The following is a 14,900-nucleotide window of genomic DNA, read 5'->3' on the forward strand; positions in this document are numbered from 1 at the left end:
ATAAACAACAGAAGCCCTGAAACTCCAATCGGAAATCTAACCAGTAGGATGGAGGCACAAACCTGGGACCTTTCCCAACTGGGGCTCCAGACTGCTGTTACTCAGAAGTTCCCAGCTGCTGTTTGTATCTGGACGTAGGTGTCGGCCCAATTCGGTGATGTGTACCCTGTTACGTTTTTTCTAATATTCTTATTCTTTTCCTTCTAATGATTGTATATTAAAATTAAGTGAAATCACCTTTCATTAAAGAATTGATTAAAGCTGTTTATGTGTGTGAGACGAGTGGTTATTTTGCCAGCAAATCCAACAAACCTTAAAACCAAAAGCAGGCTTTCAGTAAAACAGGACAGGTTTGGGTGGGTGGGGAGTACCTGCAGTGTTGCTATCAGCCCTGGACTCTTCTGTGGTTACCCTCAGGGGATGGTTCTGAGATGCTCTTTACTGTGGTAAAGTACACATATCATAAAATGTACCATTTTAACCATCTTTAAGGGTGCAGTTCAGTCATGTTAAGTACATTCGCATTTTGTGCGATGCAACTCCAGAACTTTTTTCATCTTGCAAAATTGAAACTCTGTACCCATTCAACAGTTCCCCCTTTCTCCCCTCAGTTCCTGGCCATCATCATTCTACTTTCTGTCTCTATGAATCTGATGACTCTAGGTACTTCATTTAAGTGGAATCATATAATATTTGTCCTTTCCTGTCAGGCTTATTTCTGTTGCAACAAAAATAGAAATGAGGTTTTTTTTTTCCTCTCCTGATAAACAGGAAAATAAAGGGAGCAGTGAACAGGCTAGAGAAGAAACATAAACTGGCCTGAATTAATCTTTGTTTTGTTTTGTTTTTCCTAGTTTTGTTTTAACTGTTACTAATCTGTAGTTAGAGTTCTCCTTCACAAAGCTAACCTGTCCCCCTTAATCCTGTGTAATTTAGGTAATTAACATCCTGCACCTGGTATTTATTCTTTACTAAACTCTTGTAGCAAATCAGCCCTTGTAGCTGTTTGCATTTCAGAAAGGAGGTCTGCAAACTGATAACCCAGAGACTAACGGACCCAATTACCGGGTTGCCTGACTCCAGCTATGACTGTTTTGAAATAATGCAAGAAGAAGAAGAATGCAAGACCTTCACCATTTTGATCCTTATCACTGGCTTTGGACTGCGAACTTCCCTATAAGAATCCCTGCAATTCCCCAGGAAGAGGGGGAGCACAGTTCTTGAGGCACTAGCCTACTGTGTCTTCCCTTTGCCTAGCAAAGAAAGTAAAAAGCCTATCTCCTATCTTCCAATTCTCTGTCTCCATATTTTTATTTGGCAACGGTGCACAGGGAGCCAGACTTTGGCAACATTTCCCTTAGTATAATGTCCACAAGGTTCATCCATGCTGTAGCATGTGTTAAAATTCTCTTCCTTTTTTTTTTTCATATAAATTTATTTATTTATTTTTGGCTGCGTTGGGTCTTCGTTGCCGCACACAGGCTTTCTCTAGTTGTGGCAAGCGGGGGCTACTCTTCGTTGCAGTGCACAGGCTTCTCACTGCGGTGGCTTCTCTTGTTGCGGAGCATGGGCTCTAGGTGTGAGGGCTTCAGTAGTTGTAGCTTGCAGGCTTAGTTGCTCTGCAGCATGTGGGTTATTCCCGGACCAGGGGTCGAACCTGTGTCCTCTGCATTGGCAGGCGGATTCTTTTTTTTTTTTTTTTGTGGTACACGGGCCTCTCACTGCTGTGGCCTCTCCCATTGCAGAGCACAGGCTCTGACGCGCAGGCTCAGCGGCCATGGCTCACGGGCCCAGCCGCTCCTGGCAGGCGGATTCTTAACCACCGTGCCACCAAGGAAGTCTCATCATTCTTTTTTTTTTTTTTTTATTTTTTTAAGGTACGCGGGCCACTCACTGTTGTGGCCTCTCCCGTTGCGGAGCACAGGATCCGGACGCGCAGGCTCAGCGGCCATGGCTCACGGGCCTAGTCGCTCCATGGCATGTGGGATCTTCCCAGACTGGAGCACAAACCCATGTCCCCAGCATCGGCAGGCGGACTCTCAACCACTGCGCCACCAGGGAAACCCCCATCATTCATTTTTTTGGTGAACTAATTGAGAAAAATATTTGGGGGCAGTACTCCATGCCAAACACTGTACTGCTGTTTGGATGGGTGAATTCGAGAATAACTTCTGTCCTCAAGGATCTTACGTTCCCAGTAAGATACAGAAATACATCATTAAATAAAGAGACTGTTGAAACACCATAATAAAGTCACAGAAATAATTTTCCCTTCTCTTCTGATTCTTCCCGATCACTCAGACCCTTCTCCGGAATATTATATTCCCTTTGTTATAATCTATGTTGTAGAACCTGAGCCATTTGACCTGTAAGGATGTCCCACAGTCTGGATTTTTTCGGTTGCACCTTCCTGGTGCAATGATCCTATGCCTTTATTTCCTGCCAGTTGACAGCAGGATCAGGTACTGGTTCAGACCGGCATACCCAGTATGCTTCTTGTTCATTTTGTAACATTTGATTTCCTATTTTTTTAAATTTCCCCTCTTTAAAAGAAAAAAAAGCATAGCTATAATAGAAGCTTCTGAGTATGACTCCAAAAAATGTGGTCTGTTTTGCAAAAAAAGAGGGAAATTTGGTCTTGTCAGGAACATATTTTCTGAGGAAATGGCATTTACGTTTAAAAGGGATAATCAGGCTGGTGATTAGCTAGCAAAAAGCATTCCAGGCAGAGAGAATCAGGCTGACAGCCCTCGTCAGAAAAGAAATGAGGGATAATCAGCCTGGCTGAAATCTAATGAGGCAGAGAGAGAGTAATTACCATGCAGAACTAAGAGAGACAAGGTTATTTAGGTCCCTGTAAGCGCTGGTAAGAATTTGGCTTTACAAGGACACTGGGGTCCATTAAGTTCTTTTTTTTTTTTTTTTTTTTTTTTTTTGCGGTACGCAGGCCTCTCACTGTTGTGGCCACTCCCGTTGTGGAGCACAGGCTCCGGAAGCTCAGGCTCAGCAGCCATGGCTCACGGGCCCAGCCGCTCCGCGGCATGTGGGATCTTCCCAGACCGGGGCACGAACCCATGCCCCCTTCATCGGAAGGCAGACTCTCAACCACTGCGCCACCAGGGAAGCCCCATTAAGTTCTTTTGACCTGGGTTTATGTCAGGATAATTATTTGCGTTTCGAAAGGAACATTCTGGTCTAGCTTCAGAACATATGCCAGAGAGGCCAGAGTGGATGCAGGGCAAGCGCATAGGACGCCGATTCCTCATCCGGGTGAGACGTAACCACCCAGGGGGAGCCAGTGGGGGGAAGGGAAGGGACTTGTTTGCAGGGTGGATGTTTTAGCAGGAATGTGAGTTTAAATAGACTTGGAGTGGTAGGGGAGATGGAGTGGTCTACTAGGAGTGGGAGTGTATACAAAAGATTATGGATGCAGGTCAACAAGCCAAATTTGACCTAAATCCAAATTGACTTTTCTCCGACATGCTGCGTGTACCTCGCAAACACAATAAATGGCAGTCATCAGAGACGCGCTTTCCCGCCCCTGCCACCAGGGGGCGCTCCGAGCAAAGCCATTTCCTCCAAAGCTGAGACGCTGTCCCTGCAAACATTTCCTTTTCTGGCCTGGTACGTGGACAAGATAAAGGAAACCAGAATTCTAAAGGCTGTATTACGTGACAGATGGGACCGCTTAAGTTCCAGGGTCCTGGGTTCAAAACCTGGCACCACCACTTGTCCTGCTACAGCATGCCTTTAATGTCAGTCTTCATCTTTTTTTTTTTTTTTTTTTTTTTTTTGCGGTACGCGAACCTCTCACTGTTGTGGTCTCTTCCGTTGCGGAGCACAGGCTCCGGACGCCATGGCGCAAGGGCCCAGCCGCTCCGCGGCATGTGGGATCTTCCCGGACCGGGGCACGAACCCGTGTCCCCTGCACTGGCAGGCGGACTCTCAACCACTGTGCCACCAACGAAGCCCAATAAATAGTCATTTTAAGCACTACTCATAGTGATAATAGTAATACTTATAGTAATATTTATAGTAATACTAATTACTATAATGGTAGTGCTTATTACTGTAATAGCAATATTTATAATAGTGGTAATTCTTATAGGTACTAACAAAAAATAGTGATTATAATGGTAATACATTACTATAAAAACAATAATAAACTTCAATAGTATTACTTATCACTACAATGATATAATGGTAGTTTCCCAATTAATGAGATCTTATCACAAGTAAGACATGTTAATCACTTTACATAGATGATTTCCCCCTAGGCCAAACCTCATTTTACTCATCTCTTAAATGGGGATATTAAAAATCCCAATTTTGGGGTTGGGGGAGGGATAAACGAGAAGGTTGGGATTAACATATACACACTAATATATATAAAATCATCAACAAGGACCTACTGTACAGCACAGGGAACTAACTGAAGGCGAATCCCCAAGCGACACTCCATGGCCCTTAGCTCTGATCTTGGCAGGAAGGGAGCTTTTCTGGACTTTTTTTGATCACACCGAGATACAAGGGCAGGCCTTGTATCTAAGAATTAGACTAAGAATTACCAGGGGATTTCCCTGGCAGTCCAGTGGTTAGGACTCCACGCTTCCACTGCAGGAGGCACAGGTTCAATTCTTGGTCGGGGGACTAAGATCCCCAAGCCGAGGCCAAAAAGTAAAATAAAATTACCGGAAGCCTCCAGTAGGTGGAGCTAGGAACACGAATAAGATCTCGAGTCTCACTCCGACTGCCTGAGTGTGAATCCTAGCTTGTACCAACCAAGCTCCGTGATTTTGAGCAAGTGACTTTGACATCTCTAGGTTCTCAAGTCACAATGAGAACCGCGTTAGCCATTGACTTACTTGTGGCCGGGGTAAATAAATGAAAGCATGCTTGTTAAGCACTTGGCATGCTGATTTGCTAAATGGATCCATAATTAATTGAGCTACTCAACAAGCTTTCTGCAGGCCAGCACCCAAGCAGAATGATACGAGAGACGTGTCTGCCTAACGCTTTGCCCTTGAGGTGCTCCTTTTCTGATGCAGAAGGTGGTCACAGCCCAGGTGGCCCAAGCAAGGGACTTCATGTGTGGAGTCACAGATCTCACCCACTAAACAGGAGTCCTCACTCCAAAGAAAGTCCTGGGTAACTGCAGACATTTGTCTTCTTGGGGGTTTACACCACTTCCTCAAAGTTTATTTCTCGTCTACTCAACCCCTCTTCTTTCTCCATGTTCACCCAAAATGTGCTCTCCAGTCCAGTTACCTGAGTTGGTAGCTGGGACCACACTCTGACGGGGTCTTAGTGTGCCCATCTGTGAAATGGGTACAGTGGCAGCCTGTATAGAAAAACATTTTATTGACTTCCAATCGCCCACGTTAAAAAATCAAACTTAAGACACTATAACTGACTCAAATATCGAGCACAGACACAACTGCCCTGGAAAGACACCAGGTGATTCATTCGGACCTGTTCTCTGCTCTCACGAAGCTTCTATTTCAGAGATCAGGTTCCTTACTATTTGTGAAGCTTCAGCTTTACTCATGGGCACCACCATTCCACCCTCCAGCCTCATAAGAGTTCCTCGAAAAGCATTCAGGAGGGAATTCCCTGGTGGTTCAGTGGTTAGGACTCCTGCGCTTTCACTGCCTAGGGCCAAGGAAGCTGCAAGCGTGGCCCAAAAAAAAAAAGCATTCAAAGGGCTTCCCTGGTGGCGCAGTGGCTGGGAGTCCACCTGCCGATGCAGGCGACGCGGGTTCATGCCCTGGTCCGGGAAGATCCCACATGCCGCGGAGCAGCTGAGCCCGCGAGCCATGGCCGCTGGGCCTGCGCGCTGGGCCTGCGCATCCGGAACCTGTGCTCCGCAACGGGACAGGCCACGACAGTGAGAGACCCGCGTACCGCAAAAAAAAAAAAACCACACACAAAAAAAACATTCAAGAGGCTTTCAGATTAAACTCTTTATCCTACGAATGCGGGTTCTCACAGCGTCTTCTTACATACCTCCCCACCCTACTATGCTTGCCTGTCTTACCTCCTTTTTAAATGGGGGCCCACATGGACCCTCAGAGTTTGGATGAAACAATCTTTCATGCCCAAATTATCTTTTTTGTGGGGGAGGGGGGCGGTGGGGGCCGCACTGTGGGGCATGCCGGATCTTAGTCCTCTGCAGTGGAAGCGTGGAGTCAACCACTGGACCGCCAGGGAAGTTCCTTTTATCCCCAAGCTATCTTCATCCCAAAGTGAAAACATTTCAGCTGCTGAAGATGCAAAAAGAAATCTTTAGATAAGCTTCCTTCATCTGCCTCCTCAAAAAACAGCTGCCCTTAACCATTCCCTCCAAGGGAAGTTTCCTGCAAATTCTGCTGCCAAGACAGACTGCCCATTCTCTTAGCATCAAAAAGCCCGAAAGAGGGCTTCCCTGGTGACACAGTGGTTGAGAGTCCGCCTGCCGATGCAGGGGACACAGGTTCGTGCCCCGGTCCAGGAAGATCCCACATGCCGCAGAGCGGCTGGGCCTGTGAGCCATGGCCGCTGAGCCTGCGCGTCCAGAGCCTGTGCTCCTCAACGGGAGAGGCCACAACAGTGAGAGGCCCGCGTACCGCAAAAAAAAAAAAAAAAAAAAAGCCCGAAAGAAATTTCCATACCCTCCCACTGAAATCCTAATGCCCCCTCCTTCAGTTAAATTGATATATAAAAGTTTCTCATTACTGGGAGGTCCTTCATGTACTTGTTACTAAACCTCTTTTCTCCTGCTATTAATTTTCAGGCCTCCAACTACAAGACCTGATTTGGAAGAGGAAAAGATTTTCCTCCTGATGCTTTCTTTAGAATTTCTTTCCTAGGATCCCAAATCACAGGGAGTTGTCCTTGAACTGAACCCCTCTACGCAACCACTATAACTCTTGGCCTTCTCAAGTTCTGAGCCCTTGACATGGACTCCAAGTACCAAGGAATTACATCTCCCTTTCTTACCAATGAATTAGGACCTGGAAAATAGATTTCAACTAATACCTAATGAACAAATAAATTGTTCACAAGAATCTTCAGGAAGGGACTTCCCTGGTGAGGCAGTGGTTAAGAATCCGCCTGCCACGGCAGGGGACATGGGTTCGAGCCCTGGTCCGGGAAGATCCCACATGCCACAGAGCAACTAAGCCTGTGCACCAGAACTAATGAGCCTGCGCTCTAGAGCCCACAAGCCACAACTACTGAAGCCTGCGCGACACAACTACTGAGCCTGCACGCCTAGAGCCCGTGCTCCCCAACAAGAGAAGCCACCGCAATGAGAAGCCCGCGCACCACAACGAAGAGTAGCCCCCGCTGACCACAACTAGAGAAAGCCCACGCGCAGCAACGAAGGCCCAACGCAGCCAAAAATAAATAAATTTATTTTTAAAAATAATAAAAATCTTCAGGAATATTCAGCGAAACTGGATTTTGGAAACTAAAAGACTGTCCTAACAAATCCTAAACAGATAAAATGAGATTATGCCCCACCCCAATCCTCTTCAGGATTCTACAGTAATCCAAGAGGAATTCCCTAAGTGAGCCATCATTGCTCTATGTGTCAAAAATATCTCTTTGCAGCAAGCTCATGAGAACCCATTCTTTGAAATGACCTGGACACCTGAAATCTCTTTTCCAGAAGCTGCAATGCCTTGGAATCTAATCATATTTTCTAGACCTCTCCCCTAATTTCTAGACCTCTCCTCTGATTTTTTTAACAAAAAATTAATTGGTCGATCTAAGAAAGAAATGGAAATTTCCAACTTAGAGGATCATAACCTGGGAAGAGCATCTCAGAAAGCTCCGAGAACTGTTCCACCCCTTAGAAGACAAGGCACAGTTAGGAGTTTTTAGATACAGAGGGCTGTACATTATATATTATTGACAGTCTACATAATCCAGATATAAGCAACTTCGTGGTGGGTCATGTGACCCCTTATAAGCTCTAGAAGGAATCCTATCTTTTAAGGAGCTTTTTGATGCTAGAAGAACGTTGCTCTTTTAGGTTTGGTGATGCATAATGCAGATATATAATGCACAGTGGGGGGAGAGGGAACAAGAGGCAGAGAATAGTTTTTTTTATGTTTAAATTTTTGTCTTGCCATAAAATATTTTATTTCACACCTCTATGCTTGCCCTGACTGCAATTTCCATTCCCTCTGTGATGTCCTTCCCCATCTCCCAGACCTGACTCTTTCCATAAAAGCCATTTTATAGATCATCACTGTCCAGTAAAACTTTCTGTGAGGATGCACATATATAATATCTGTGCTGTCCAACATGGTAGCCATGGGTCCAGCATCTGCTGTGAACACTTGAAATGTGGTTCCTGCAGCTGAGGGAGAGTTGCCAGATTTAGGACAAAAAAAAATACAGGATTCTCTGTTAAATGTGCATTTCAGATAAACACGCACTCTTTGGGACATACTTATACTTGTTACCGAGTCCAAGCTCGCTCTGGTCGGCGCACTACAGGCCAATAAATCGGGAGACGAAGGGTTGAGGCGAGAAGAGCCAGCAGACCGAGAAAACGTCACACTAAAGTCTCCACATAACCATCTTATCTGGGTTTGAATGCCAGTTTTTAAAAATAGAACAGAGAGGGGGAGGAGATGAGGAAGTAAAGAAAAAGGCCATAAAGTTTGCAAATATCTCCTGGAATGGCCAGCCTCGGGGAGGGGATGTGTTAATTTCTTCTTTCTTGCAGCCATCCACAGGTGGACCGGGTCAGGATACTTCCCTGAACAAAGGCACTTCGGTTTAACCTTCAGGCAGATGGGTAGGGTTCCCGGAGGCAGGCCATTATGTATAGATAGTATCCTTTTAGTGAACAAAAGCAACGGGAAGCACAGTTTAAAGTAAAAGATACAGTTTCAATGTGTAGTCAGATTTCGCTCTTCCCTGTTACATACTGAAAAATTATACTCAGAAGTCACTCTTGGGGGCTTCCCTGGTGGCGCAGTGGTTGAGAGTCCGCCTGCCAATGCAGGCGTGCCCCGCTCCGGGAAGATCCCACATGCCGCGCAGCGGCTGGGCGCCTGAGCCATGGCCGCTGAGCCTGCGCGTCCGGAGTCTGTGCTCTGCAACGGGAGAGGCCACAACAGTGAGAGGCCCGTAAAAAAAAAAAAAAAAAGTCACTCATTGTTTATCGGCTCTTCACATCTAACTGGGCATCCTGTAATTTGCCTGGCAACTCTAGACTGAGGAAATTAATTCTTTTTTTTTTTTCTACCTTTTTAAAAAATATATATATTTTTAAATTAAAGTATAGTTGATTTACAATGCTGTGTTAATTGCTGTACAGCAAAGTGACTCAGTTACACATATATATACACATTATTATTATTTTTTGCCACACTGCGAAGCCTGTGGGACCCAGTTCCCTGACCAGGGATGGAGCCTGGGCCCTTGGTGGTGAAAGCATGGACTCCCAACCACTGCACCACAAGGGAAGCCCTACATTCCTTTTTATATCCTTTTCCATATGGTTTAAACCATATGTCCATATGGTTTAATCTCAGGATACTGAATATAGTTCCCTGTGTTATACAGTAGGGCCTTGTGAAGAGCTGAATTCTTAATTTAATTTAATTTAATTAATTTAATTTTAAAGAGCTACACATGGCTACTGTATTGGACAGCACAGAGTAGCTGGTAAAAATGAGTCCAGAGGGCGAATAACAGGACCCAGTTATTGAGACGTTAGTTTCCCAATGCTGACCAGAGAGGTCCTTCATGGCCCAGCTCTCCCCTCTCCTGTCTCCAACCCTTCATCACTTTGGCATGTACTCTCTTTTTTAAACAAGTACACCATCAGTAAACCCTATCTGAGCATGGAATCCTGGAATAAATGGTATGGCTCTGAGTGACAGTGAAGTTTCTGGAACAAGTGTTAAAGAAAACAAAATTATCCACTGGACACTTGTAAAATTGGTAAAGCCTTGTGAATTCCCTGGCAGTCCAGTGGTTAAGACTCCAGGCTTCCACTGCTGAGGGTCCAGGTTCAATCCCTGGTTAGGGAACTAAGATCCCACAAGTGGCATGGCGTGGGCAACAAAAGAACAAAAAATGGTAAAACAGAAACAGACTCACAGACTTAGAGAATGAACTTATGGCTGGGGAGGGCAGGCGGGCGGGCGGGCAGTGGGGTGGGGGGAAGGGACAGATTGGGAGTTTGGGACTGACATGTTCACACTACTATATCTAAAATAGATGACCAACAAAGACCTACAGTACAGCACAGGGAACTCTGCTCAATATTCTGTAATAACCTAAATGGGAAAAGAATTTGAAAAAGGATACTAGTATATATATAACTGAATCACTTTGCTGTACGCCTGAAACTAACACAACATTGTAGATCAATTATACTCCAATATCAAATAAAATAAATGTTAAGAACTGGTAAAGACTTTATTTCAGACAAATAAGAGTTGTGACCATTGCCATAGGGGATTGAGATTGGGCTAAAATCCAGGGACTCATAGCCAACAGCAGAGTAAAGGTGGGTCAGTGGATGGAAAATTACTAAGAGGAGACATCAAGGTAGGGGGATTCTTACTAACTGGCTTAACAGCATTCTTGCTAAAGGCAGACCAAGGACTTAAACATCAAGGGTGTAGGATGAGGAACTTGATCAGATATCAGGAGTTATGGGATATCAAGGACGGGGGGGGGGGGGGGGGGGGGGGGGGGGGGGGTGGGTGGGTGGGGGGGGGGGGTGGGGGTGGGGGTGGGGTGGGGGTGGGGGGTGGGGGGGGGGTGGTGGAGGCAGCCAGATTCTTTGCTAAGACTGGACCGGGCAGGCCACAGACAGGTCAAAGGCCAAGGTCAAGGCCTAGTTAAGAGGCTTCAAGGGAGTCTGACTGAAGTTCAGTCAAAGAGAGAGTCTTCACAGACTTCCCTGGTGGCGCAGTGGTTAAGAATTTGCCCCCAAATGAAGGGGACGTCAGTTTGAGCCCTGGTCAGGGGAACTAGATCCCACATGCATGCTGCAATTAAAAGTTTGTGGGCCGCAACTAAGACCCGGCATAACCAGAAATAAATAAATGAATTAATAAGATGTTTTTAAAAAGAGAGAGAAAGTCTTGGTCAGTATTGTCCAGGAGGAAGAAATGTGCTTCTACTCTTCTAGGTTCTTCTGGCTGATCTAAGAGTTAAATTGACATGAGACAGATTAACAAGAGAAAATGAAACAAACATTTAATAGCATGGATACATGGGAGAGTCCCAGGAAAACTGAGTAACTTGTCAAAATGGCCAACACTGTCATCTTAAATGCCACCTTCAGCTAAAGGCAAGAGAGGATGCTGGGGCTGGTGGTTTGGGACCTGAAAGGGGAGGAAGACAATTCACATGGAGATGGAAAAGCAAATCCTTGGTAGACAAAGATTTGCTAGGCCGGGCAGGGACAATGCAACAAAGAGGACTCTGATCTCCAGGTCCTGCCGAGTTTCCCCCACTGTTGCTCATATTCTTTGCAGACATCTCTGGTCGTAGCTCTATTCTGGGAACAGACCCACCATTTTAATTCTTTAAGCAGTTAGGGGGAAGGTCAAATATTCTTCCTGAGTCTTTTGGGCCTTGATTATTTTCAGCTCCAAATAACCCGCGTGCCAAAGAGACGCATATTGGGGTGGCCAGTTGTATTTCCCTACAGGCCTCAGGGGAGCCTGACTGAAGTTTGGTCAAGGAGAGAGTCTTGGATCAGTATGTATTCTTAAGGGAACTCCCTGGCGGTCCAGTGGTTAGGACTCCGAGCTTTCAATGCCGAGGGCCTAGGTACAGTCCCTGGTCATAGAACTAAGATCCCACAAGCCTTGAAATGCATGGTCTTCCTCCCCAAAACCCATGATTACAGTCTAATCATAAGAAAAACAAGAGACCAATCCCAACTGAAGCACACATTCTACAAAATACCTGACCAGAATGCCTCAAAACTGTCCAGGTTGTCAAAAATAAGGAAAGTCTGAGAAAGCCTCACAGCCAAGTGGAGCCCAAGAAAACATGACAACTCTATGTAGTATGATGTCCTCGATGGGATCCTGGAACAAAAAAAAGGACATTAGGTTAAAAAAATAGAAAAAAACTAAGGAAATCTGAATAAACTATAAACTGCAGCTGATAATAATAATATTGGTAACAATTGTAACAAATTTGCCATACTAATGTATTCATAATGTATTTTTAAATTTATTCTTTAAAATATTTTTAATTTTTATTGGAGTATAGTTGATTATGAATGTTGTGTTAGTTTCAGGTATACAGCATTTCCAGCAGTTTCAGGTATTATGCATTTACATGTATCTATTCTTTTTCAAATTCTTTTCCCATTTGGGCTATTACAGAGTACTGAGCAGAGTTCCCTGTGCTATAGAGTAGGTCCTTGTTGGACTAAGAATGTATTAATGTACAGGGGAAACTGGACGCAGGTATGATGGGAACTCTGCACTCTTTCCAGTTTTTCTGTACATCTAAACTTGTTGTAAAATTAAAAGTGTCTTAAAGAAAATAAGTATTTAAAAAAACTACTGCAAACATACGGACATCAAGGGGGGAAAGCGGTGGGGGTTGGGGGGGAGGGGTGGGATGAATTGGGAGATTGGGATTGACATATATACACTAATATGTATAAAATAGATAACGAATAAGAACCTGCTGTATAAAAAATAAATAAAATTAAATTTAAAAATTAAAAAAAAAAAACTACTGTTCTGGATCGGTAATTTCTTAGAAACCCGAAGGATGAGAGTATGTCCCATCCCCCCCCCAAATCCCCACCCCTAGGGCTTTCATAGTAAATAGAATTAAGTTTGTTTACCATTGTTAACAGATGTATGCCTACTCTTTGTGTTCTGTTGATATTCAAAATACTCTCTGAAACAGCTGTCAAATCTCATTCTTTGCACTGAATGAGGGTGTGAATGTCTTTCCTGCTGAGGAGGGAGGAATTCTTGTCTCCAAGTCCCCGTTTCCCTTTCAGATTCCCACCCCCACTCCCGCCTCCATTGCCCTTTACTTTTGCATCAATTTCCCCAGCTCTGGCCCCCTAGTCTTTCCGTTTGCCCCCCAGGTCGCATTTGTAATTGAGGGAATAACGACCTTGACCTAGGTCTTGGGCCTGCTTTCCACATGCCCAAGCCCCTTCTTAGCAAAGAATTCGACTAAATAATTTCCCCCACCCTTGATATCTGATCACCTCTGATATCTGATCAAGTTTCTCATCCCTCCATTTAATGTCTAAGTCCTTGACCTGCCTTAACGAGAATCCTATTAGACTCATTAAGTCAGAATTCCACCTTTGGAACTGTTCTCAGTGATTTTCCATCCACTGATCCCCTCACTCTACACTGTGGCTGCAAATCCCCATTTCCCCTTGTTATAACTGAAGATGCGCTCAGTCCGTCTCCCCTACTGAGAAAGTCTTCACCCTGAAGGAGTTTACTACAGGCCACCCCAAACTATGCAGCTCTGGCATACTGACTATTTAGAGTGAAAGGCACCTGAAACCGCAAATACAGGAAAAACACTCTGACCTTCCTTCTTTTTCCTAAAAGTGGAAGGTGAAATTCCCAGGTGACAGATGATTCTTATTCAGAAGGAAGTCACATTCTCGTCCTTAAGGATGAGAAGCTGAGAAAACCATGTAAATTTATTTAATACAAGTTGTAAATGAGAGAGTACTAGACACGTCTCTGATATAACCCAATGTAAAAGCAAGTAGGCTTTATCATATGATATCTCTTATATGTGGAATCAAAAAACAATGACACTAATGAACTTATTTACAAAACAAATAGACTCAGACAGAGAAAACACATTTAGGAGGGAAGGGGGGTAGGGATGGATTGGGAGTTTGGGATTAGCAGATACAAACTACAATATATAAAATAGATGAACAACAAGTTCCTACTGTATAGCACAGGGAACTATATTTGATATTTTGTAATAAACCATAATGAAAAAGAATCTGAAAAAGAATATATAGATATTGGGTTGGCCCAAAAAGTTCATTCGGTTAGTGAATACATTGTTCAATAAAATTCTTGGTGAAAATGAAAAATGTGTGTTTCCTTAAAACCAAACGAACTTTTTGGCCAGCCCTATATGTATAATCACTTTGCTGTACACCTGAAAGTAACACAACATTGTAAATCAACTATACTTTCCAGTTTTTAAAAAAGTGATTATTGATTTAAAAAAAAAAAAGCAAGTAAGTTTTGCCATCTCCTTGCGTCTTGAGTCTTCGTGAAGGCTCCCGTGTCATGTAAAACTTGTATTCAATACATTTGCTTGGAGCTTGCTTCCAAAGCATGGGTAATAAAATCGGAACAGAATGGTACAGAGTAAATTAGCATAGGCCTTGTGCATGGATGACACGCAACATTATGAAGCATTCTGTATTTTTTTAATGTGTATGTTTTCCTCCTGCTGGTCAAACTTATGTCAATTTAACTCTCAGGAACCGCCAGCAAGAACCTTAAAAGCATAAAAGTTTGCTTCCCTTACAATCCCTATTGCAATTCCTTACTTTTTTTTTTCTTTCTCACATGGAATTTTTTTTTTTTTTTTTTTAACCATCCATCAATAAAGTGGTGATTTGTAAGGCTGAATTGCTCTTTTGGATAAAAGGAAATAGAGATGGACAGTCTCTGACATAAAGACAGTGGTACCCAGATATAGAAACAATCCCCTTTCTTCAACCTTCCCAGGGATTTGTTGGATGGGAAAACTGAGGCTGGAGTAGTAAACAGGATGTGAGTGGCATGATAAAAATATATATGTACTGAATGGTTTATATGTGTGTCCTCAGAGCCCAGGCAGACCCTGGAGCTTGTCAGACACTCGGGAAAGTGTATTGAATAATTCAATTAGTTAAGTGGTTCCAA

The 14,900-nt window shown here is 44.0% G+C and overlaps 1 non-coding gene across 1 annotated transcript; it reads left to right on the plus strand.

Moving 5' to 3' along the window:
* The first annotated feature begins 14,311 nt into the window (after positions 1–14,311).
* Positions 14,312–14,419, plus strand: LOC116748326. Its single transcript, XR_004348257.1, has one exon. It is a non-coding gene; the product is annotated as a U6 spliceosomal RNA (small nuclear RNA).
* The last annotated feature ends 481 nt before the right edge of the window (positions 14,420–14,900 follow it).

The sequence above is a fragment of the Phocoena sinus genome, unplaced genomic scaffold, assembly GCF_008692025.1.
Source record: "Phocoena sinus isolate mPhoSin1 unplaced genomic scaffold, mPhoSin1.pri scaffold_49_arrow_ctg1, whole genome shotgun sequence".
Lineage (NCBI taxonomy): Eukaryota > Metazoa > Chordata > Mammalia > Artiodactyla > Phocoenidae > Phocoena > Phocoena sinus.